Genomic DNA, 24568 nt, shown 5'->3' on the forward strand with positions numbered 1-24568 from the left:
CCCAGCCAATGTTTGCCCACGTCAAGATGGCTAAGGGATACTAAAAGTTTTTGTTAAAAGCTAAATGAACTGGTTGATGAATAATTTACCGACTGGAATCAAATGACCCAGCTAAGTAAGGACAAGGGGAAATGGATGAAAATTTTCCTGTTTCCCTGAAGTCTTCCCACTGTATAAATTCCCTTTCATCGTGTTACCATAGGGCTACGGAGATTGAGTGAAAGTCCCATTTGATAACTCATTTATATCTAAGGCTGAAAATCAGAAGACATCTTGGTTACAAGTGAAAATCTCCTATATCTTAAGATCCAGTCTACCTAAGTTCTCAATGAGTAAGTTAGAGAAGGGCATGCAGGGAAATCCACAGCTGTAGTACATCTTGCAAAGTGCTTTTTTAAAACATGAAAGTTCATTCTCTTAAAAACATGTAGCTTCCCTTATGAGACAATGGCTCCTCACCCCAGTCCTCTGCGTGGTCCAACAAAGCTGCTAGCCTCCTCTCAGGGAAGCTGTGATAGGAATTCCCATACCGGGAGGTCTGGATGAGATGGTCCAATGTTTTCATACGTGAAATTTAACACTTACCAACCCTATAGTGATCTTGTTATAATCATTTTACTGAATTTACAATAATTATACTGAGCAAATGTCATATTATATGGTCATATATTTGGTCATATTATAGTTGAAAGTAGCAGCGGTAAACTTGTATTTGTACTAACCTTTATGCTCCTGGAAAGTAAGCACAATATTCTCTTTAGCCCTATATTCCTAAATATAGCACAGTGATGGAAAGTATATATCTTAAAATAACCTGAATACAGTAAATTTTTCTTGAACAACCGGTTTCTTCCTTGGTTCCCTGCTTATTTTTGAGTCCTAGGTCTGTAATTGGCATGCTTATTTTAATACAGTTGTATGGATGATAATTTACACACTGATATAGGATGTCCCCATTTGACGGATAAACACAAAAATGAACTTGGGGAGTCAATCAGTCAAGAAGTCCTTTCTGAGAAGACAGTGTGTATACAGTCCTACTACGCTTCGCAGTGTGGGGGCAACAACACAAAAGAATGGAGACAATAGCTGGTGCAAGCCAGGACGGCGTCAAGCTGCTGTTCTGGTCGCTCTGTGCTGGTGTCTGCTGTTAAATATTTTGAACATCAACTTTAGCTTCTGATCTAAGGCAATTTGTGATTCTGATGAGAAGACACTACATAATTATAATCTTAAAATGATAGATAATAGACAGGATATGAAAAACAGGGTAGTTTATACAATACCTACAAAGAGTTCACAGAAAATGGTCACGTTTAGGAGGCAGTGTCCAAGAGGTGGTAATATGGAATTTTCATTTGGAGCACTGGCCTCCATATTCCAAGCTGATGTTTGGACCCATATTGTCTATGTGTACTGGGGACTGATGGTTACCAGTTGTCACTGCCTTTTATAATTCCATAGGCTTTGCTCACCAAAAGCTACCTCATTGTCTAGAAATGCATGCCAGGGTGGTTTGTATGTGATGGTTGCTTCTAAAAGGCCACAGCCAGGTCACACACTATTTAAAGCACTACTTTATTTAAGACAACTTTCAAGTGTTTCTTCTCCCTTTGCTATCTATGATTGCCCCATTTCAGTTTGCCATAGAACAGCTGTTTCGATATCCAGCATTTATCCGTTCTCCACATGCATCCAGCCCAGAGGGATTGTTAAGCAGATCATTGTTTTAATTCTGGCTACATTCCAGGTCCCCATTATTAGTGATCCTGTCTTAACATTTACTGTTCAGTTTGGCTCACAGGTGATGTTGATTAAATTGGATATGCCATCTGGGGTAGGTTTTCGTCTGGTGGGCACATTCAAGGCTGAGCACACCTACTGCTTCATTTTGGTCTGAAGCTTTATGCCACATTTGATGGCATTCTGGACATGGTTTTGTGCAATCTGGACTTGACTCCTGGCTTATTCGGTCAGTAGTTGTGTGAACTTGGGCAATCCACTTCACTATCAGGGCTTTGGTCTTCTAATGAATAAAACAGAGAGAATAATCATCAATTCATTCCTTTGCTTGGTTCCTCATTAATTTTTTAACCATTTATGAGGCAGTACCTTTGTGCCTGCTATGATGCTAGGTGTGGAGAAATCAGAGACAAATAAGGAATCAAAGTGAAAGAGAGAAGGCACATGAACAGAAAGATTGCAATACTACGTGAACTGATCACAAAACATCTCTTTACACTAACAGATGTGAGCAAAGAGCCACAGAGCCTGGAGGACACAGCGCCAGAGTCTGCCCCCTGGAATCACAGGATTTCTCAAGGACATGATCATTGAGCTGCATCCTCAAGATCAAGAGCTCCAAACTTTGCTTTTGTGGATCTCATCAATTAAAATATCCATGTCAGGGCAACATAACAATTTTATCCCTATCTATTGGGGAAAAAAATCAACACGTACAAATTACTTATTTTCTATTTCATTAGTTAATTTAAATAAGCAAAGCAGATTTGAATACATGTGCTACCTACCACATGGGATTGTTTTGAGAATCAAATGGCATTATGTGTGAACAGACATCTTTTAAAGTGCTGGGGAAAGCTCTTTTGAACATGTGGGTGATGTTGCCTGCCCTGCTTATCCCAAGAGGCTGTCACAGGACTAGATTAGAAAATGAAATGTGAAAGAATGTTGGAAAGGTAAAGCACAGATAATAAAAGCAGTAATAGCTCACACTTATTTCATTCTTACAATGTAGTAGGCACCACTCTAAGTGTTTTACATGTGTTAGCTCATTTAATCCTCACAACAACGAATATGGTGGGTTCTAAAGGTGAGCCTTATGAAATTGTCAGTACTGGGCCATTTTTGACCCACAAAAATGACAATTTCATATGGTTCAACTTATTATTAACTCACTATTTTACAGATGAAGAATGAGGTGCAGACAGGTTAATTTACCCAAGATCACAGAGTTAGTGAAAGGTTCTTCTTTTTCTTATTATTTATGGACACTCTAAATCTGTTAGGGTTCTTGGAACAAAAATCCAAAGTGTCTAATTTTAGGGGGAAAAATAATTTATTGGAAGGATATGGAGTTGCTCAGAATCAAAGGAAAAATTGAACAGAACATTCCCAGAATCCCACTGTTTCTCATTACCTCAAGGTCTGCCACCGTCTCCCAAGCCACCTCCATCCCTCACCTGGATGAATGCAGGAGCCTCCTAACTGGTCCCCAGGCTTCTGCCCTTGCCCTTCCTCAGGGGATTGCCAACCTCATAGAGAGAGATCCTGTTTAAATGTAGGTCAAGTAAGTTCACTCTTCTACTTAAACCTTTTTATGGCTCCCGTTTCATTCAGGGGCAAAGCCAATATCTTTACTCTGACCAAGGAGGCCCTACATGATCTGCTCTCGTTCCCTAGACCACTCTGATCCCACCCTCTACCACCATGTCCCCCTTCCCTCTGTTCCACTCACACATTCCTTGAAAACCACGGCACAATCCCACCTCAGCCCTTTGCATCTCCAGATCTTTCCCCAGGTCACAATGCAGCTCACTCTTACCCTTCCAGTTTTTCTTTTTCCACACTTCACCTTCTCAGTGAGATCTTCCTTCACCTGCTATTTAAACTTTCGATCCCACCCCAATAGGGATGCATCCCTTCTTCCTGCCCTCCTTTATTTTTTCTCTGTAGCACTTATCATTGTGTCACATGCTTTGTGTTTGCTGATTTATATTTATTATGGTCTTAAGTAGAACATTAGGGTAGGGACATTTAACTATTTTGCACAGTACTTGGCACCTAAATAAATACTTATTGAATGAATGAATAAGTCTCGGAAAATAAAGTAAACAAACAAATAGAACAAAACAAACCAAAACAAAAGTAGAGTCTTGGGGATCCAGGAAGCTGCAACTACTCTCTGTGTAATTGTGTTTGAAAGTACAATTCTTAGAAGAAAGACAGGGGCATAGCTTAGGTCCCATGCTTACCCAGTGACCAGGATAGGGCAGGGCACAATGAGTCCCTAAAAATGGCAAGCAACTGGAATTAATCTTCTATACTATAAGAAGGGGGAATGGATTCTAGGCAAGTAAACATCAACAGCTGTGCCACCCGCTACACATACTGACCTTCTTGATTGGATTCTCTGCTTTTTACTGTATTTTCCAGGCATTTCATATATCATTTATTATTCTCCAGAAACAGTAGACTTCCATAAAAATTTGCACTTAAAATCAGACTTCCCAAAGCAAGCTACTATTGTTTCCATTTTCTTTAGATTGATTATCTTTTCATAGTTGTGGCTAAACTTTAAAATATATTACGCACATCAGAACACATATGCATCTTCTAGAGGAGTTTTGAATTGTTATACTTAGCATTTTTTTTATTGAGTTCGTGATAGTTTACAACATTGTGAATTTCAGCTGTGCATTATTTCTTGTCCGACACCATATAATTGCTCCCCTGCACCCCCTATGCCCACCCCCAGCTCCCTTCCTCCGGTAACCACTGAGCTGTTCTCTTTGTCTGAGTGTTTATCTTCCATTTAAGAGTGAAATCATGTGGTATTTGTCTTTCTCTGTCTGGCTTATTCCACTTAACATAATACCCTCCAGTTCCATGCATATTGCTGCAAATGGGACGATTTTGTCTTTTTTATGGCTGAGTAGTATTCCATTGTATATATATACCACATCTTCTTTATCCAATCATCAGTTAATGGGCACTTGGGTTGCTTCCATGTCTTGGCTATTGTGAATAATGCAGCAATGAACATAGGGGTGCATAATGTTGTATTTAGGATTTTTATTTTACCTTTAAGAAAATACAGGAATTATCAGCTTTCAATGCTTTGTGTGTGTGTGTGTGTGTGAGGAAGGTTGGCCCTGAGCTAACATCTGTTGCCAGCGTTCCTCTTTTTTCTGGAGGAAGATTATCTCTGAGCTAACATCTGTACCAATCTTCCTCTATTTTGTATGTAGGATGCAGCCACAGCATGACTTGAGCCGCGTGTAGGTCTGCACCCAGGATCCAAACCGGCAAACCCTGGGCCACTGAAGCAGAGCACATGAACTTAACCACTACACCACTGGCCCAGCCCCTTTTAGTGCTTTTTAAAAATTCTGCTCAAAATAAAATTCTGCTTTTGCTGATAAAAAGGTAATATGTGCTAATTGAAAAAAATTGAACAATACAGAAGTATATAATGTAGAGAGCTATCTCGATCATGCCTTTCCCCTTGCTTCTGTCCTATCCCAGATGTACCTTCTTTTAACACGTGGGATATGTACTTCCAGTATATTTTTGTCATAGAAGGCTTTTGTAAATAAACTAGATAGAACAATATCATATGCACTACTCTATAAACTGTATATTAGATAAGTTAACGTTATGTTACGCATATTGTTCTGCAACCTGCCTTCTTCACTTTACATTCTACCATGGACAGCTTGTCATTCCACACTGGTCTACTTTCTCTTATTCAAATGCTGTACAGTGTTCTATTATATGAATATGCCATAACTTCTTTAACTGATCCTTTAGTGATAGATATTGCTACTAAAAACAAGGCTACCATTGGTATCATTGTATGTAAATGTCCATTTATGTTTTTAGAGTAAAGTCCAAAAAGTACAATTACTGTGTCAAAGTGTAGATATATTTTACATTTTGATACATGTTACTAGATTGTACTACAGAAAATTTATTGCAGTGTACACTCCCATCAACAATATTTGATGGCACTCTCTTCCCAGCACTTATCGTCATCTAATAGAAGGCACAGAATCTATTAGTATGTCTGTGCCAGCTTATGACTCTACATACCAGATCTTATCCAGTGCCATTTTCACTGATAATTGGAGATGAGTCAGACAGATTAGAGTGAGTCTGACCTAAGTGAACACAATTCCAAAAATGGCAAATACACCATTGCATGATCAAACAGTCGCTACTGGGATGAGTGTACGGCCTTACACAGGGGTTTTAACATTTTCAACAAGACTGAAGTCTAGCTGAGGTAGACAGATGGATATGCAGAAACATAATATTTAGAAACACAGCATAAGCCAATGATGGCAAGTATAGGACACACGCACCTCCACTCCACACTTTGTCCTCGGCAGAGAAAGATAATTCCAATGATCTCAGGCTCCATCTCTAAGTCCTTCACGGCACACTGTCTTGGCAGCTACTACGAGCTGTTCAGAGTAGACGTACCAGATGCAACCTACTTGCAATCCCTGAGCTACACAGTGGTTTTGCCAGACAAACAGAATCCAGATGATACAAATTCTCACCAGGATGTATTTTAGAGGAAAAAGGAAAGTGGAGGTGACATCTGACCAGGACTTTTAAATCCATGTTTAAAAAGTGCTTCCCAGTGTTCTGTAGTATCAAAGATAGGAACAGGTTAAAGCCTAATGCCCTATTGTGATTTGTGGCTGTTCCTAGTGAAAAATAATAATTAATAATCAATTCAGAGAGATGTTGGCCAGAATCTTGCCGGTGATGGAGATAAAAGATGCAAGGATAGCAACTATATTCATTTGATTTCTTAAAACAATTAGAAATTCTGTAATTTTGTCTAGCATTTCTAGATATATATATAGATATATATTATAGATATACTATATAGATATATTTCAAAAAATAAAATTTAGTCTCCTGTCTCTAATTTTTGAAATTTTCCTTGATATCATATTAGTAAGGAAAATTAATGCTAGCTGCTGTAACAAACAATCCCCAAATCTCAGTAGATTAACATAATAAAATTTATTTCTTATTTCCAAAAAGTCAGAGTTTTTCTGGATGCCTCTTTCAAGTGGTCACTATGGGATCCAGGCTCTTTGCATCATATGACTTCAACCCATGGCCTCCATTGTTACTTCCAAAGGAGAAAAGAACTCATGAAAGATCACAGAGATGGTTTTCTGGCCAGTCCTAGAAGCATTGTCCATCACTTCCATCCACTTCCAATTGGCCAGGATTTAATCACATGACCCAACCTAAAGGAAGTTGGGAAATGGAGTCCCCTGGGTGCCCAGAAAAAGGAAATTGGATTGACGAGGATCCAGCCAGCCAGTTCTGCCACAGGTACACAACTAGGCCAGGAAATTTTATTATTCTTTGTAAATCTAGCAGCAATATTCACTTCTTTAAAAATTTGGAAGGAAGACTATGTTGCTATATTTCAATAGGTTCTTAATACCACATAATTCTACATTCTTGGGGATGCAATTGTATTATGAATATGACTGAATTCAGCCTCTTATGTCTGAAAACCAGAAGTGATGTTAAGAGACTTCTTAGTTGAATTCACCTCCTCAAGCAGGTAATGTTCTCTCTAATGACTCTCAACCTTTTTCAATCACCAAGAATTCCTTTAACTATTTTTTTTCCAAAGACCTTATGTTTAGAAACAATTTGTCTACCAAATCACATTTATGGAGTAACAGCATCCATTTTTCCCATGTGTTACTAATCAGATGCATATAAAACTGCAAATCAGAAGTTCTGAGCAGAATGTGGGGACTAGTCTTACGCTGAGTTTAAAGCCAGCCAGATGCAAAGAAACCTGGAGTTCCAGGGAGCCTGCATGTTATCTCAGTGTTATAGACTGAATTGTGTCCCTGCCAAATTCACAGGTTGAAGCCCTAGCACCCAAAGTGGATGTATTTGGAGATGGAGGCCTTTAAGGAGGTAATTAAGGTTAAATGAGGTTCTAAGGGTAGGGCCCTAATCCAGTAGGACTGGTGTCCTTATAAGAAGAGGGAGAGACACCAGAGAGTCTCTCTCCATTCACGCAGAGAAGAAAGTCCATGTGATAATACGGCAAGAAGGTGCTGTCCGCAGGCCAAGAAGAATGGCTTCACCAGAATCCAAACCTACTGGCACCTTGATCTTGGCCTTCCAGCCTCCAGAACTGTGAGAAAATAAACTTCTGTTATTCAAGCCGCTCCGTCTGTGGTATTTTGTTACAGCAGCCTGAGCAGACTAATACACTCAGCTGGAGGTAAAATTTCTTCTCTGCATCTTTAAAATATGAAAATAGACCAAACTTTACTCTGTCATAGTCAATTGTGATTAGGAACAACCGTATTATCCTCCTTTTGTAAAGAGCTTTACTTATGAAGGGTATATCATCTCAAATGTCATTTCTGCTAGGTGTGACTCTATATTAAGATAGACATGCAATTATGTAAGATGTGGTGTTTGTTTGTTTGTCCTTTAATATAATGTCCCACCTACTGGAGGTTCAAGTTCTATCTTCAATATTCTCTTAGGCAATCTTTGCATATAATCATACATGTGCATTAAAGGATGTTGAAACTGTCCGCCCAAGTTATTATTTTTAGATTAGTGTAGAGGATGAGATAAAGGATTCATGACAATTAAATAAAACATTTAGATCTGCCACCAGCAAATCATTTCCCCATCCCCCTTCAAGGCAAGAACCATACATATAGGTACAGGAAAAGTTATTGAGGTAAAATGCCAGGGTCATTTTATTAAAAAGATTACAACTGTACTTTGCAAAGAGGAGCCAGTCATCGGCGTTTGCTGCCATTGTGCCCTCTCTCCCTCCTGCTCCGTGTATGACTTTCATACTTGTTCTTCGTGAGTCTGCTTCCCTGTGGCCGACACAGGCTGAAAGAATGGGATGACTGTTAGAAAGCAGGATTTAGCATCCCCATTTTAATAATAAACACAAACACACACTTACCCAGTACGTTTTACGCCTGCCTGCAACAAAAACAGCTGAACAGATTGTGATGAAATTCAGAGACTGACAGTCTGACAAAAAAATCCCTTTTTGTCTAAAATCTGGCTTCCATAGGTTTTTGCAAATCTAAATATTTGATTTTGCACTGGAAAAGGAGCCAGTCTTATGTACAATTTATAAAATAAATGTGTAGATACATGTTTTAAAATCTCCAAATTTTGTCAACACATACTGTCCAACTTTAAAGACTTTTCTCCCCCACGTTTTTTCCTATGACTTGAGTGTATTTTCCTCCTGCCTTTTAAGACATTAACTATATTTATCTAATAAGAACTCTTTGCAAACCAGTGTTTCAATAGTGACGTAACAGGAGTTTCAGTGTCACGATGCCCTTTGCGCCGCAGGGAGGGTTAAGCCTTGCTGTATTACACTTTCAAGACACTCAGGAGCTGGAGTTGGGAGATATAATATTTTCTTTGAAGTCTGCCTTTCGCTGCACACTGGGATGCAAACGAGCTGCAGTCACTCAGCAGTCAAACAATTCCATCACACAGCGGCCAGGGCTAAATACTGTACCAAACTTTCTAATTATGTCTTTGTGATAGTTGCGACATGAGGTTAGGTGAAATCAGTGTAAAACTCCTTGTCTAAAAAGGACATCTGGATTTTGAGTCATTTTGTTTATTGACTCAAAATTCCACTTTGGCAAGTCATAATTACAATAAAAAAATGTTAATTGGTGGAAAACTTAAAAGTATTTCTGATGAACTCACATGTACGTTAAAGGTACTTATTGTCCCAGACATATAGGTGACCAGACTATAGATACATGTGAAGTTCTGTAATAACATAATACATTTTATTCCTGTGTATATTGCCTTTATAATTTATATATTGCAGCAATTCAGCTGCCTTAATGCTATTTCTTTAAGGAATTTCTTAATCATTTCATACCCTGAAAATTGGAACTTCTCCTTTCGTAAGATTTCTAAAGTATATGCATGTTTCTGTTATTTGTTACTACCAGTTCAGAGAGAGGGGGGAAAATGATAAACTGCCAAGGAGGCATCTCACACATGAGAGAGAAGTAAAGTGTCGAAGAGCATTCAATGACCCCAAAAGCATCCTGAACCCTTCCCCACAGAAGCTGCAGGCAAATCGGAAGGGCCCGGAGAGTAAGGCATGCCCGCCAAGGCTTCCTGCAGCTCTGAAGAGCTGAGGAAGTGAGGGGAATACTTTTTGTTTCATTACACAAATGTCACCCTTTCAATATTGTCGTAAAATTTAAAGAATTTTGATATACTTTGACAGTCACTAATTTGCTGCAGCCTCTAGAAGCTGCATCTAGAGGAATCTGTATTTTAGAAGAAGGAAGAATGAGGAGTTTCAGGAAGCTACTCAGGGTCTTCTTGGTCATTAGTCGTACAGTGGAGAGGGGAGAGAGATTCCATCTCATAAGAAGGTGCCACCAGGGGGATGGGCGATAGGGATAAAGGGGCACCTATGTAGGGTGATGGATAAAAATTAGACTACTGGGGGTGAGCACAATGAAGTGTATTGAGAAATTGATAGATAATCAGGTACACCCAAAATTACACAATGTTATAAACCAGTACGATCTCAACAAAATTACTTGAAAAAATATATATGTATATGGAAAAAAAAAAAAAAAAAAGAAGGTACCGCCAGCAGGATTTCCTTGAGGGCAGCCTTACTAAGAAGGAGACAGTTTCAAAATAATAGAGCATGGAAAAAGGGGTGAGGAAGGAAGTACCCTGAGACATTACCTAGCACTCATCTCTGGGAACCAGAGCTCTGAATAATTTTTATTTTCTTATTTCTGCATACTTGTATTTTTTCTTACATTATAAAAATGAGCAGGTATGAATTGTGTCATCAAAAAAGCAGATAATGGGGTCTGGCCCTGTGGCATAATGGTTAAGTTCTCAAAGTCAGCTTTGGTGGCCTTGGGTTTGCAAGTTCAGATCCTGAGTGTGGACCTAGCACCACCGGTCAAGCCATGCTGTGGTGGTGTCCCACATAAAATAGAGGAAGTTTGGCAACAGATGCTGCTCAGGGTCAATCTTCCTCACACACACACACACACACAAAAAAGCATATAATGAAAGCAACCAAAATGTCCTTCAGTAAGTGAATGGGTAAATATACTGTGGTATACTGTGGTATCCATCCAGATAATGGAATATTGTTCAGCACTAAAAACACTTGAGCTATCAAGCCACGAAAAGACATGAAGGAAACTTCAGTGCATATTACTAAGTGAGAGAAGCCAATCTGAAAAGGCTACCCACTGAATGATTCCAACTATATGACGTTCTGAAAAAGGCAAAACTATAGAGACAGTAAAAAGTGGTTGCCAGGGGCCAGGGACAGGAGGGAGGGAGGAATAAGCAGAGGACCGAGGATTTTTAAGGCAAAGAAACTATATGACACCATATATAGATAATACTGTATGATACTATTGTAGGGACCTGAAATTGGCCACCCCAAGATATGTCTCTTTGGCATCAGGATTATTTGAGGCTGATTGCTTTTGATAAACTGGGACAGGGAAGGAGGCTCTGAGGAATGGAACTTGCCCCTTGTTAGGACACATTTACATTTGTAAGGTAAATCTCTATCTATAAAAGGTGCCTCCCTCTCTGTACCAGGAAGAAGAAAGGAGATGACCTTCTCTCTAGAAACTCTTAATCAATACCAAAGGCAAGGACTTAAATCTGCATTTTATTGTGCTTGTCTGGTAACCTCCTGTAACTGACTTCCCTCCCCCTCCCAACGTTGGCATTTCTTTAAGGATTAAGCATCTTTCCTTAGGCTAGGAACTGATTGCTGCGCTCATCGACTTGCCTCCTGCTACGCCCACCGAGATAGCAGACCACTACCTGCTGTGTCCATCAAGTGCCGACAGGGCGATCTTGTGACTATTGTGGGAGGGACATTTCAATCACATGTGAAACACCCTGTTTGGGGGTATATAACCACTCTGTGCACCCCACTTCTTCGGTGCCCTTTCTTCCTTCGGGAAGAAAGGCCCCGGGCCATGGTTCCTCATAAAGCTTTGTTTAATTTTCTCTTGCTATTCTGTCTCATGTGAATTTAATTCGTTCTCCGGCCAGACGAGAACCCCCATTTGGGGAGAGGAAATATCTTCCTCCCCTACACTATAATGATACATGATTCTGTAATGATGACTATATGTCACTGTACATTTGTCCAAACCATAGAATATACAACACGAAGAGTGAACCGTAAGGTAAAGTATGGACTTGGGGTGATTATTATGTGTTAGTTCATCAATGCACCACTCTGATGGGGCTGTTGATAATGGGTCTATGGGAACTCTGCACAAACCTAAAACTACTCTAAAAAAATAAAAATGAAAACTTTAAATAGTTTTTTTAAAAGCAAATAACTAAAAGTCAGAATAGGAATGAAGAAATATCACGTGCTTTGGGGAAATGAATAAGTATTGTCACATCCTGTGTCTTGTATTCGGTAATTTTTAACATAGACCAAGTTGTCATCCTCTGCAATATTATGAGAGGGAAAGGTCAGCTAACTGTGGTTAAACAACTCATGAGGGTGAAAAAGGTAAATGCTCAAAGTAGTCAACCACATGCCACTCAATGCTTATTCAGAAAAGTTTATGGCTATAAAAATAACCATCATTCAGGCCTTATTTGGAAGACTTACAAAGATGCACAGGAAACTCACCCTCCAGATGAAGTTTCACAAATTAAGTCATTGACCTGCATTGAGTTGAACACCAAACAAGATGCCCCTCCTTCTAAAGTAATGAATATTCTTCAAACAGCAAGCGAGCACGGGCTGCTGTTTGATGCTGATGACATTGAAAATTTAGGAGAAAGGAAATCCCATCATTTTTCATTTGTATGCAAATTTGTCTGTTCCAGAAATTAACCCCTGCACCCCACGTCAGTTTCCATCTCCAGGAATTTTCTTTGCCAGCACCACACAGTGTCGTCTTGTCACTATCCTGAGGTCACCAGGCTTCTCCAGTTTAAAAACAACCACTACCCCAAAGTCATAATGGTGCTTTGTTTACCCTCATTACTGGGGATAAAGAGCAATAGCAGGAGAGGCCCGTTGTAAAATGCACATCTCTAATGGCCGGCCCTGCTGCCAGCAGCATTGAAATGCAAACTGCCTACTACTTTGGCCGAACAGCTCTCATTGCCCACCGCTCCCAGTCTTAAGGTGAACCCAGGACAATAGACCAATCCTATTACCCTCCTTTTCAGCCAGATCTTCAACTGTCAAAAAGTTCTTTTGTTACTTCCCACCTTAGACAAATGTCACCATCTACATGTGAAGGGGAGAGAGGTGATTGAGCTTTTTAATTGATGTGGATTTAATTATGCTAATTTAGACAGCTGTAAAGCATTTCAGTATAGCTGCATAATAGGGCGAGCAAATACAGGTGCCCTTCACTGTAGGGGCTTAATTTTTAACCTAGGTAGCTTTAAAAGAGAGAGGGAGTTCAAAAGCGTGGGCAATTTAAGATTTGCAGAGGGAGTTCGACCCTCGCTCTGAAATGGGGAGCACGCTCCACAGGCACCTAAGAAAGACCCCAAAAAAACAATCATTCTTGAATGAAAACTGCAAACTTGTCTCTGATTAGAACAGACAATTTTAAATGATGGGTTTATCACGAGTTGATCTAAGATGATACTAAACTAGAATTTGGGGATTAAAACTGATCTTTATTTCCATCTCTGAAAAAAAAAATCCACATGATGGAAATGGTGATAAAAAATTAGCAAGAATTTTCTTTAATTTTTTTTTTTTTTAAAGAAAAGGGCTTCTGATTTTTTGAACTTTAATGACAAGGTAAGTTCACCCACCTCACCATATATCTGACATGACTTTCATTCTACACTAGCAACATGGAGACTTGATATTCAGTGTCATCAGTGGAAAAATAGTATTCGTTCAGTTTTTAAACTGCTGTATAATACTGTTTTGGTTTTTGGAAGGTTTTGGGGGATAAATAACGAAGCATACCCTATTTAAATTGTACTGAGTCTTAAACAGGAATGACGTGGAATCCTATGTGTTGTACAGATGCTTAAGAAATGCTGGCTGGTTAATTCACTGCTCTTGAAGGAGGCCTGGTTTTAAAGGGCAATATTGGACAGGCGGTATAATAGTGTGAATGGAGAGGAGGAAGAATTGAAGACCTTTTATGGCTCTTGTTTGGCTTGCTGAGGTAGGGAGGTCTGAGAATGCTTCAGCTCTTCTGTTCCCGTTCACCTCTGGGTGACACTTTCTTGAAGGCCCAAGCTGTCCCCACAGACATTGAGTTTCTCCTCCTCAGAGGCCTGTTACATTTCTGGAGGACAAAGACCTTATAAACGAATCATCTTCCTTTCTCCCAGCCATTTCCTTCTCAACCTTCTCAGGCTTCTCTTCTGTGCATTTTCCTTTGTCCTGTACTAATCAGAGCTGTAATTAGCTGGCAAAGAAAAGAAGAAAGAAGCAGAGGCATCTGTCCCATGTTCCACACAGAGGGTGCAGAGTGACCTTTCCAATCCAACCCTAGTTTTTGGTGAAGACACACAGATTTAGGTGTGAATTTTGACTCCGGTTTCTACTAACTTTTCAGATCTTGGATGAGTTATTTAATTTCTCTGATTTAATTGATTTACCAAATAAAATAATCATTCACAGTTCATGCATTTGTTGATGCTACCTATTAGATATGCATAAAAGTGCCTCATGTTCTGTCCAGCACAAAGCAGGCATCAATGACGTTTGTTCTTTTTCTCTTCTCTTCACCCACAACACTTTATACTTTGTCCATCCCAGCTCTTTCTCACCCCTTCCTCTTTTCATTGACCCATAGCTTCTTCAGTCATGTTCTTTGGGGTATTATTATCTTATTTTCTCTGCTCCGGAAAATTTATACTCTTTAATTTTTTATTTCCTTCCTTACTGCCAATTTATTACATAATATTGTTTTCTTTTTGTTATTTCTCACAAGTTCTTTCAGTATCTTCCTCTCATATTTTCCTTCTTTTGGGATTATAATAGGAGTGGAGGGGGGAAAAGCTGTTAAAATTAAAATGGAAATCTCAAAGGAATGGAGAAAAAATAAATTAATATTTAAGAACTCTATAGATACAATCCTGATATTATTTTGCCTAAAGGAATTCAAAACAGTATGTGACATATAAATCTGTATAAATTATTTTTTCTATCTCTATATAATAAGCATAACCTAAATATGGGAATCAGTCATGTAAAAACAATATGGAAAAGTTGTAACTCAGATTATTTGAGAATTTAATTCCAGCAGCCATATGAGTCTCTTCTTAAAATGGCATGGAAATGACAAGAATAGTAAGAATGGCAGCAGTGTTTTGATAAATTAATAAATTAATAATAATAATGGGATTCTTGTTTTTAGCAACACGACAAGCAGAAGTAATACAAACAACTCTTTCTCAGCTAACTTGTGGAAATGCTGGATGAAATATAACAAAAGATCTAATACATAGTTGAATTTTAAAGAAAGGATAAAATTCTCTGCTTCAGAAATAAAGAAGAAATTTGTGGTCAAAGTGGTAGGAACGTGACTGACACCACAGTAACTGTGGGAGATACGCTTTAGGTAAGCACCAAGTGAGTGCTAAGGTTTCTTTCAACAAACAAAAGACCACCATGCTTTGAGGTAGTGACAGGGAGGAGGCACTCTAGGGTCTCCCTTCTCACACCCTCATAAATTCCCTGCACCTGGACAACAGGACTTGACCAATTTTAGTATGGCTATTAATCAGAAAAAGGGTTGTTTTCAAAGGAGTCTGTGGCAGGGACCATTAAGTGACTTTCCAGTAGCCATTCTTTCCCTTCTTCCTCACCAAAAAAAAAAATACCAATTTTGATCAGGTTAGCAATATGCCCATTTCAATCCTTTCCTGATTCCCTTGATGCAAAAAAAGGCCATATGACATAGATCTATCCAGTAAGACATAGTTGGAAAGCTAATACAGTTTTCTGGGAAAGCTTTGCTTTCTTGATGTCTAGACGTGTACAACCACCTTGCAACCATGAGGCAACAGAGCTGAGGAAAGAACCAAGAGAACTGAATTGACATTTGTCCTGACGTTGTTGAACTATTGACCCAAGGCCAGCAGCTACCTCCCTCCAGACATTTTGTTAAAGGAAATAATGAAACCTCTATTTGTTTAAGCCAAGCTTTCGGTTTTCCATAACTTCTAGCTGAGCACATTCTTAACTGAAAAAGAATTATCTATTAAGGCTTAATTGTGTGTGTGTGCGCAGAGTCCCTAATTAGCATTAGTGATGAGCTGTAAGACTAGACAGATTAAAATATGAGTTCAGAAAAGTCAAATTTTGAATCCTATCTGAACTTTGCACAATGTAAGATATAATAAATTTGTTACAGGAATTTTAAAAATACACACACACACACACACACACTCAGGTACCAAGATACTGATTGTACAAACTTAAAACTGAACCTTCAATAAATGCATACTCACCAAGGTTAACTGACAGGTTTGAAGCCGATGTTACAACAAGTGTGGTAAAACATCTGATGACTAAATCTTCCAAAATCTGAGAAATTAGTACATAGGCAGGACAAATAAATCTTTGATTTTATGCCCTTTGACTTTTAGCTTACTTCTTCCTGCTGGAGAGTCAACAGCTCCTGCAGAATTAAGGCATTAAAAAACCATGTCACTAAGATGCAATCTGAGGTTGAATAGTCTGAATATTTTGTTTCCTATAAAACATAATAGATTTACATAACATTCATAATCAGTATGTTACTCTGGTTTTGATACATTTAGTTGGAATGGCTGCAAGACACAAGTTCAGCCAGTGTTCTTACCTAGTTTCATTGAGGATATTTCTCTATATCTGCATGTTTCTGATTTTTCTTGGACTGATCAATATTTATTCAAAGATATATCTGAGGCTCCTGCTTTAATAATTCCTTTACAACTTTTAGCATGGATCAAAATACTACTGTCACACATTTTGTATATATATGTTTTAAAACTTGGGTTGCTGGGCTAAAATGGAGGGAGACAAAATACAAATCTCATTCTAAGGTTTGGTGCCCGGAGAGAGCGAACGTCATTGACAGTGAAATGACATTGATGTGCTGCCTAAAGAATGGGCTTCTTTCTCGGCAGAGTTTGGATTGGGGCAGGAGTTGGGACAGGAGGCCAGGTGCTTTCCTATTTATTGTTTAGAAAGTCAGAAACCTGTAACTGTTTAGTCAAAAGAATCAGAAAGCCATGTGATATCATGGAAGAGAGCATGAACTATGGCCTCAGACAAACTTGGTTTCAAATTCACTCAAATTACTTTATTCAATATACATTTATTGAGTCACTGCCCCCTTCTATGTACTACAGTAGGACCCGGAGACAAGATGAGGAACAAAATAGATGCAGTTCTTATCCTCATGCAACTTACAGTCTAGCATGGAAGACTGAGTTAAAGAAATGATTGCACATAAACACATATTATATGTGCTAGGAAGAAGATGCTGAGAGCTTGGAGAGCTTTAACGAGTGGTCCTGATTCAGGCCCGGGGAGAGCAGATACTGAGTCCCTAAAGAGAATATTCAAGCTGCAATTTAGATGATGAGGAAGCACGAAGCAGGGGCAAGTGTCCACACCAAGGGTATAATATGCACAGCAGGCCTGAGACGAAGGCAAGTTCAGTCCATTAAGCAAGCAAGCAGTGAGTGACTTGGTTGGGATATCCATAGTCAAGAAGAGAGGCCATCACTTGCTTTCTGAGTAACCACTGGCAGGCTACCAGATCTCCTTAAATCTCAGGGTCCCACTCGGCAGGATATTGTGATAATTAAATGTGATAAATTAAATTATGTTGTGATAATTAAATATTGTGAAATTAAATAATTTAGTGAAAATGTCACGTCCATAAAGGGCCTGACATCCAGTAGATGCTGAATAAAGCTAAATTTCCCATCCTTTTCTCTAGCTGAAATTATACTAAGCCACTCTACTTGTTTTTTATATCATTGGAAGCACTAGTTTTAGATATAATGGAACTTTTCTTATAATTGACTGTCTGATATTCCATGTGCCAATTCAAAGCCATCTCATGTTTATTTATTTAAGGTATTCTTAGTCTTGTCACTCATTTCTCAGATCAACTAGTCAGCTTCCCTTCTTATCATCTCTGATTATATTGAAACAATGCTTTTTCTTACCAGAGCCCATATCTTTATGAACCTACAACCCCGGTCTATTAGTCAGGGTTCTCCAGAGAAAGAAAACTAAGGGGATGTGTGTGTATATATATATATATATATACATAGAAAGAGAGGGCTTCATTTTAAGAAATTGGCTCATGTGATTGTGGGACTAGCAAGTTTAAGATCTGCAGGGCAGGCAACAGGCTAGAGACCCAGATAAAAGTTAATGATGCATCTTGAGTATGAAGGCAGTCTAGAGCCAGAAGTCCTTCTTTCTAGGGGGGGCCACAGTCTTTTCTCTTAAGGCTTTCAACTGATTGGCTAAGGGCGACCCACATTGTGGAGAGTAATCTGCTTTACTCAAAGTCTACTGATTTAAATGTTAATCACATCTAAAAAAAAAATATCTTCACAGCAACATCTAGACTCATATTTAACAAAAGGCTGAGTACCAGTGTTTTGAGCCAGTCTCAGAGGCACATGAATTTGAGACATGAGGGAAGGCCATTGCGAGGAGAGAGGATTAGAGACTGAAAAGCATCTACAAAGGAAGAAAGCAGTGAGCAGAGACCACTTGGCGAAGGAAGTTTGTTTTTTAAAGACTGTTTTTTCTTTTTTTATGATTGGCCCTGATCTAACATCTGTTGCCAATCTTTTTTCTTCTTCTTCTCCCCAAAGCCCCCCAGTATATAGTTGTATATTCTAGTTGTAGGTCCTTCTGGTTGTGCTAGGTGGGATGCCACCTCAGCATGGTCTGATGAGTGGTGCTAGGTTCATGCCCAGGATCCGAACCAGTGAAACCCTGGGCCTCTGAAGTGGAGCACATGAACTTAACCACTCGGCCACGGGGCCAGCCCTTGGCAAAGGAAGTCTCAACGGGTCAGAAGTCTGAGGGACAAAGGAGGCTAGAGAGAGTGTTCAAGTGAGAAGAAGCAGACGTATCATCAGGGTCAGAGAGGGTCATGAGGACAGCAACATTCAACAATAGGGAGCTACACACACTGGCTGTTGAGGAGACAAAAAGATAACTAGATCTCTAAAAGCACACTCAGCCAGTTTCAGTTCTCAACTGAGTCCTAAATGTGCAGCTGTGATTATATCGGAACTCCAGACTTATGACTGTGACTGCTCCAGAACTCCAAGACTTATGACTGTAAGATTACTGTTCTTCCATATTGCTGTGTGTTGTTTTAGTCTGTTCAGGCAACCATAACAAAATACCACAGATGGGGTAACCTACAAACAACATTGATTTCTCACAGTTCTGGAGGCTGGATGTCCGAGATCAGGGTGCCAGCAGGGTCGTGTTCTGGTGAAGGCCCGTTTCCTGGTTCATAGACAGCCGTCTTTTCGCTCGTGTCCTCACATGGTGGAAGGGAATAGGGGGCTCTCTGGGGTCTCTTTTATAAGAGCAATAATCCCCTTCATGAGGGCTCCACTCTTATGCCCTAATCCAAAGGCCCCACCTCCTAATACCATCATATAAAGCATAAGGATTTCAACACATGCATTTGAGGAGGACACAAAACAAATATTCAGATCATAGACTATGTCCTTATGTGGACCACTGAGTTAGATTTTCTGGCTGCAGACCTTGGCTTGCCTCCCTACTAACCTTGGGCAATTATTTTAACAATTTGAGACCTCGTTTTCATATCTGAAAACAACAATAATGTTACCTACTTTAAGGTTGTAGGGAAATTAAATGAGATAATCAATATATCTAAAGCAGTTAACATTGTGCTTGGCCGTAACGAATGTTAGCTGTGATCATGAAACCTGTCCATCTCCTCCCTCTGAGCCAGGTGGAAAGTCAACAACCTTTGGCCGCTTCTTTATGTATGTGTAGATGATGAATTTTTAAGTTATGCATATGTTAATATATTTCTATTATATTTTATTTGTATTTATCCTGTACCTTCTGTATCTCCCATTAAAAGTTAAGACCTTATAATGTCTTTCATACTCCCCATAACGTCTCACAATTCCTAGTGAATACTATTAAAGTTAGCAAGCATTTATCGAGAACATACTGGTGCTGTTCACCACAGTGGACTAATGTGTTTATCAACAAGGAAAATTTTCATAAGGAAAACTTTCAGTAAGGAAATTTTCATAAACTTTTATATTCATAAAATTTTATCCAAAGCCTCAGCACCAAAGTGAGAGTGTGATAACATAAACCCGGAGGCCATACCACTGGGTGAGCTTGAACAAAGACAAGCTCAAGATCTAGCAAGTCTTACTCAGTTTTCAACATTTATGAAATGCCTGCTTTATGGAAACAGGACACTCCTTAGCTTCAAAGGTGTTATAAGACGACTTGCCATAAAGATGTGTTCTCTGCTTATTCATGTTTCTTTGGGGAGGTGATTACAAATTTTTTCTTAATGTTAGCAGCATTCTTTTTTTTTTTTAAGATCTTATTTTTGCTTTTTCTCCCCAAAGCACCCCGGTCCATAGTTGTGTATTTTTTGTTGTGGGTCCTTTTAGTCATGGCATTTGGGATGCCGCCCCAGCATGGCTTGATGAGCAGTACCATGTCAGCGCCCAGGATCCGAACCAGCGAAACCCGGGCCACTGCAGTGGAGCGTGAGAACTTAACCACTCGGCCACGGGGCCGGCCCTGCTAGCAGCATTCTTGACACTAAACAAACAGTGAGTTGCTCATCACAGCAAGGGTCGTTTATTTTCTATTTTAGGTCACTTATTTTCTCTAGTGAAGGAAAGGAACATGACAGCTCTCTGTTAATAATGCCAAATTCAAAAATCCATTTTCTTTTTAAAATCTGAGTATCATATCCCTTCTAACCACACCTCCCCTTTAAACCTAGTATTCACTTCTCTATATTCTGCAAGACCCTGCTTAGTAAATACAACATGCTACTTGAATGAATCGAAAGGTTAAAAGAAAACTGATCCACCATAACCAGTTTCTATGAGCAGAGGGGTAGATATGCTTTCAGTGTTACTACATGCATTCTCTGGGGGCCCTCCTTCCCCACAGAACCTGAAGAGCAAAACAATATATCTTCCCGTGAATATATTACCAGTGCTAACTTGACAAGCTTGCTGCTGACGATATTGGTTGTACTTCACTTCACTCTCCTCCTGTGGTCCAAAACCAGCTCCAATACCCCTGGGCCCATCATGGGGTTGTATAGCAGCTGAAGGGCCAACTGCCAACGGATCTGGAATGGAGTCTTTCCAGCCTCGGCACCTGACTTCCTGGCTGCATCCCTTTCAGATCTCATTGGCTGATGGAGCAGCTGTGATTCTGACAAAGAGCTTGGTATTGGGTCAAGTTTTTGTTTGGCTGACTTACTCTCTTAGATGTCATTTTCCTTGACTCACCCTTGATTACAGGGAATGTTATTACCTTTTAAAATCATATGCTATTCCTAAGCAAAGCTTTGGATGAGAATTTTTGAAAGCATTACCCATGACCGATTTTTTTTTCAGCACTGAAATGTAAGAAATAAGACTACTGCCAGCCCAAACCCTGTGTTTAGCCCAGTAGCGTATCAAATATCATTTGTAACTTCAGAATAAAATGCACAGATTTTGTTCCGTCCCTAGGAACCTGGATGAAATGTATGCCTGTGTAAGCAGGTCATAAGTGCAAAATTAGTAAGTGTTTTTATAGTATATCAGAAAGGTTTTGAGAATCCTCCTTCCCTAAAAAACATTATAAGAATAAATATTTGTGTTCTAATATAGAGAATGTGAAATAAAAATAAGAATAAATCTACTGACAAAGCAGGGCTTTTATTCAATGGTTACAAGACAAGTCACTTGCAAAACTTGCTTACACAAGGAAAAACTCTTGGTGTTAAGCTTGCTTTATCATGGAACACCATCCTCCCCCAAAACAGACCGATAATGTCCACAGTATGAAAATTCTACATGATATAATTTATTTCTGCGGTTTTTTAAAAAGCCAAATTGACTACCAGCACTCGAGATCTTGAAAATAATGCTGCATATGTTGATAAAATAATTCATTATTTTTATTGATTCTCCGAATTATATGCTGATATATTAAAGAACTAGATTATTTTTTATCATACATATCTATAAAATATTTCTGTATACAGAAATATACAAAGTAGAAAATAAGGGTCCTACCCACGGAAAATTTCAAGTAAACAGCCTGGTGAATATTCCTTCAAACTCTTCTCTCCATATTCTAATGTATATGGATATGATTTTTACCAAATGACAACATACTATACATCCTCTTTGCACTTCGTGTTTCAAAATTTTATTTAATATTTCTTAGACATCTTTTCCATTTCATGATGTCTAAAACTGACTCATTCTTTGAATATATATGAGTATTATAGTAGTGGGTTAAGTTCATGGGCTTTGCAACCAAATGGCTTGGTTGGGTTTGAATCCTAGCTCCACCATTAGTAGTTCTGTGACTTTGACAAATTACTTACTATCTCTGTACTTCACTTTCTAAACCCATAAAATGTGAGATTAACAATACCTACCCTGAAATCATGGCCACGTGGAATGAGGAGTTACTGCTTGGCAGTTGGTAAGTATGCAACGACAGTGCTGCTACCATGGATGTTTGATACCTTATTAGCAACCTCATGTTGATAGACATTTAGATTGATTGCAATTTTTATTCTGACACATGATGCACTAGAGAACATCCTTGTAAGTGCAGCTGTACCAACCTTGTGGGTATTTCTAAAGACTACATTTTGGAATTTTTAATTCAAAGGTGATGATACATTTTTTAAACTCATAGATACTGCAGAGTAACCATCCCCCAAATTGTAACTGTTTACACTATGAATAAGAGTAAATGATAGTAAATTTGGGATTATGAGAAATACTTTATTAACCCTTTTGTCTATGCAGAAAAATGCATAATTTTTTTACAAAGGAGCAGGGGATTACTGTACCACAACATATCATACATAACACTTGTATTATACTATCCATAAAACTCAGAAACCATTTTTATCATAATTTCCATCAATCTCAGCTTTGCAAATCTTTAAGTCCTTTTTCTCCAGAGAAAGAATTTATAGCATCTTATCTTCATCTAATCAGTTATTACTAACTGCAGAAAATAATATTCCATCAGGCAGCTACTCATAAATATCTACCAATCAGATGTGTAACAAAATCATTAAGTCGAGAAAAGGAACAATTATGTCATGTTCTATAGGTATGGTAACATTATTTCTGAAACCCAAATTGAACCCATTGCCTGACAACTCTACTGCATCTTCAGCATTGAGATTGTTCCAGGCTACTTTTCTGTAGTTACACCAGTACCCAAAGAGGGGGAAACCATCCTGACATGAAGTGCCTCTAATGTCTAGTAATAGGTGGTACACGTGTAGTGTGAGAGAATGTGTCCTCAAACAGTGAGCACTGAATGGCAAATATTTTACAGCTTCTGGAAATACTTACATATTTTTTCTAGTTCTTTGGCATAAAGCTAATTTGTGGCTTTGTCAGGGATAATAACATTTGATGCAATGACAGTAACATAGGAGTAAGTTGATCTATACTTATCAAGATGGAGTTCAAAATTTTTTTTAAATAATGAAATCACACCACATTAATAGAAAGGTTAAGATAAATATTTACGTAGGAAAAGTGGTCCACTGGCAAATCTGTTCTTCTCACGTACAGCAGCAAATATTGTGTTCTTTACAAAGTTTTATTTGCTTTCCATGCTCATCTATTGTTTATGTGTCCTAAAGTCTTTGCATAATGGAGTGTTTAAATGAAATAAATAAAAATATTTAAATATATAATTGAGAATTTTATTTCACCCTTTCTCAAAATAGGTTAATATGTGGCATTGACATTTTTCAACTTCAAAAGTGAAATTTTTCTAAAAATGGTAATTTGAGGTAAAAAAAATTAATGCACATTTACATTTTAAAAGAGCTATCTAAAAACAATATTTGTTTTATATAGTTTTATATTTAACATGTTTTAAACGTAATCAATTTTCTACCTTATTTTTTAAACTCCAATTTGTCTACAATAATATAAGTCTAATTCTTTGGAAAAAATGTTCGCTTGGCATAACTGGCATTATAGAGTTTTAAAGTATATTATAGAATATTCTGTCACTAGACACTAAATTGAAATTTTGAAGAAAATGATGGAAATAGCTGTAAGGGAAAAAAGTAGCCTTTTAAATCTAATTTGTTATGCACCACAGTAGGGTAATGGATGCAATGGAAGTTCTTTTATTGAGTTCTCGTGTCCAAAAGGTATTTAGGTAGCAGAGGATGTTAAGCAGACTCCCTGCAAGCCCCCTTTAACTGAAGATGGCAGGAAATAAGGTATATAGGTCTGTCCTCCTGATTTTTATTTCCTCAGGAGTACAACTTATGCAAAGGACACCTTAGGCTGCTTAGCAGATCACAAAGGGGGCACTAGACCCCCTCGCTGTCTGCTTGAATAGAGTGATCTAAAGGATGGCTGAAACCATACTGGGAGTTCAATTCTTCAGGTGGGTCTTTTCAAATTCCAATACGGAGTTACTGGAGAATTGGTAAGGATTTCACTAGGCCCCAGCAGGTTTGAGATCAAAAGCTTTGGT

The 24568-nt window shown here is 38.6% G+C and overlaps 1 protein-coding gene across 4 annotated transcripts in view; it reads right to left on the reverse strand.

Moving 5' to 3' along the window:
• Positions 1–8489: 8489 nt before the first annotated feature.
• GTDC1 (glycosyltransferase like domain containing 1) overlaps positions 8490–24568 on the reverse strand; it is a 423749-nt gene continuing 407670 nt past the window's right edge. For all 4 annotated transcript variants that reach the window (XR_011428195.1, XR_011428194.1, XR_011428191.1 and 1 more), the window contains 2 exons: positions 16282–16451; positions 8490–8658 (listed from right to left, as the gene is read on the reverse strand). The gene's annotated coding sequence lies outside the window, so the exon portion shown is untranslated. The remainder of the gene's footprint in view (positions 8659–16281; positions 16452–24568) is intronic.

The sequence above is a fragment of the Equus caballus genome, chromosome 18, assembly GCF_041296265.1.
Source record: "Equus caballus isolate H_3958 breed thoroughbred chromosome 18, TB-T2T, whole genome shotgun sequence".
Classification (NCBI taxonomy): Eukaryota; Metazoa; Chordata; class Mammalia; order Perissodactyla; family Equidae; genus Equus; species Equus caballus.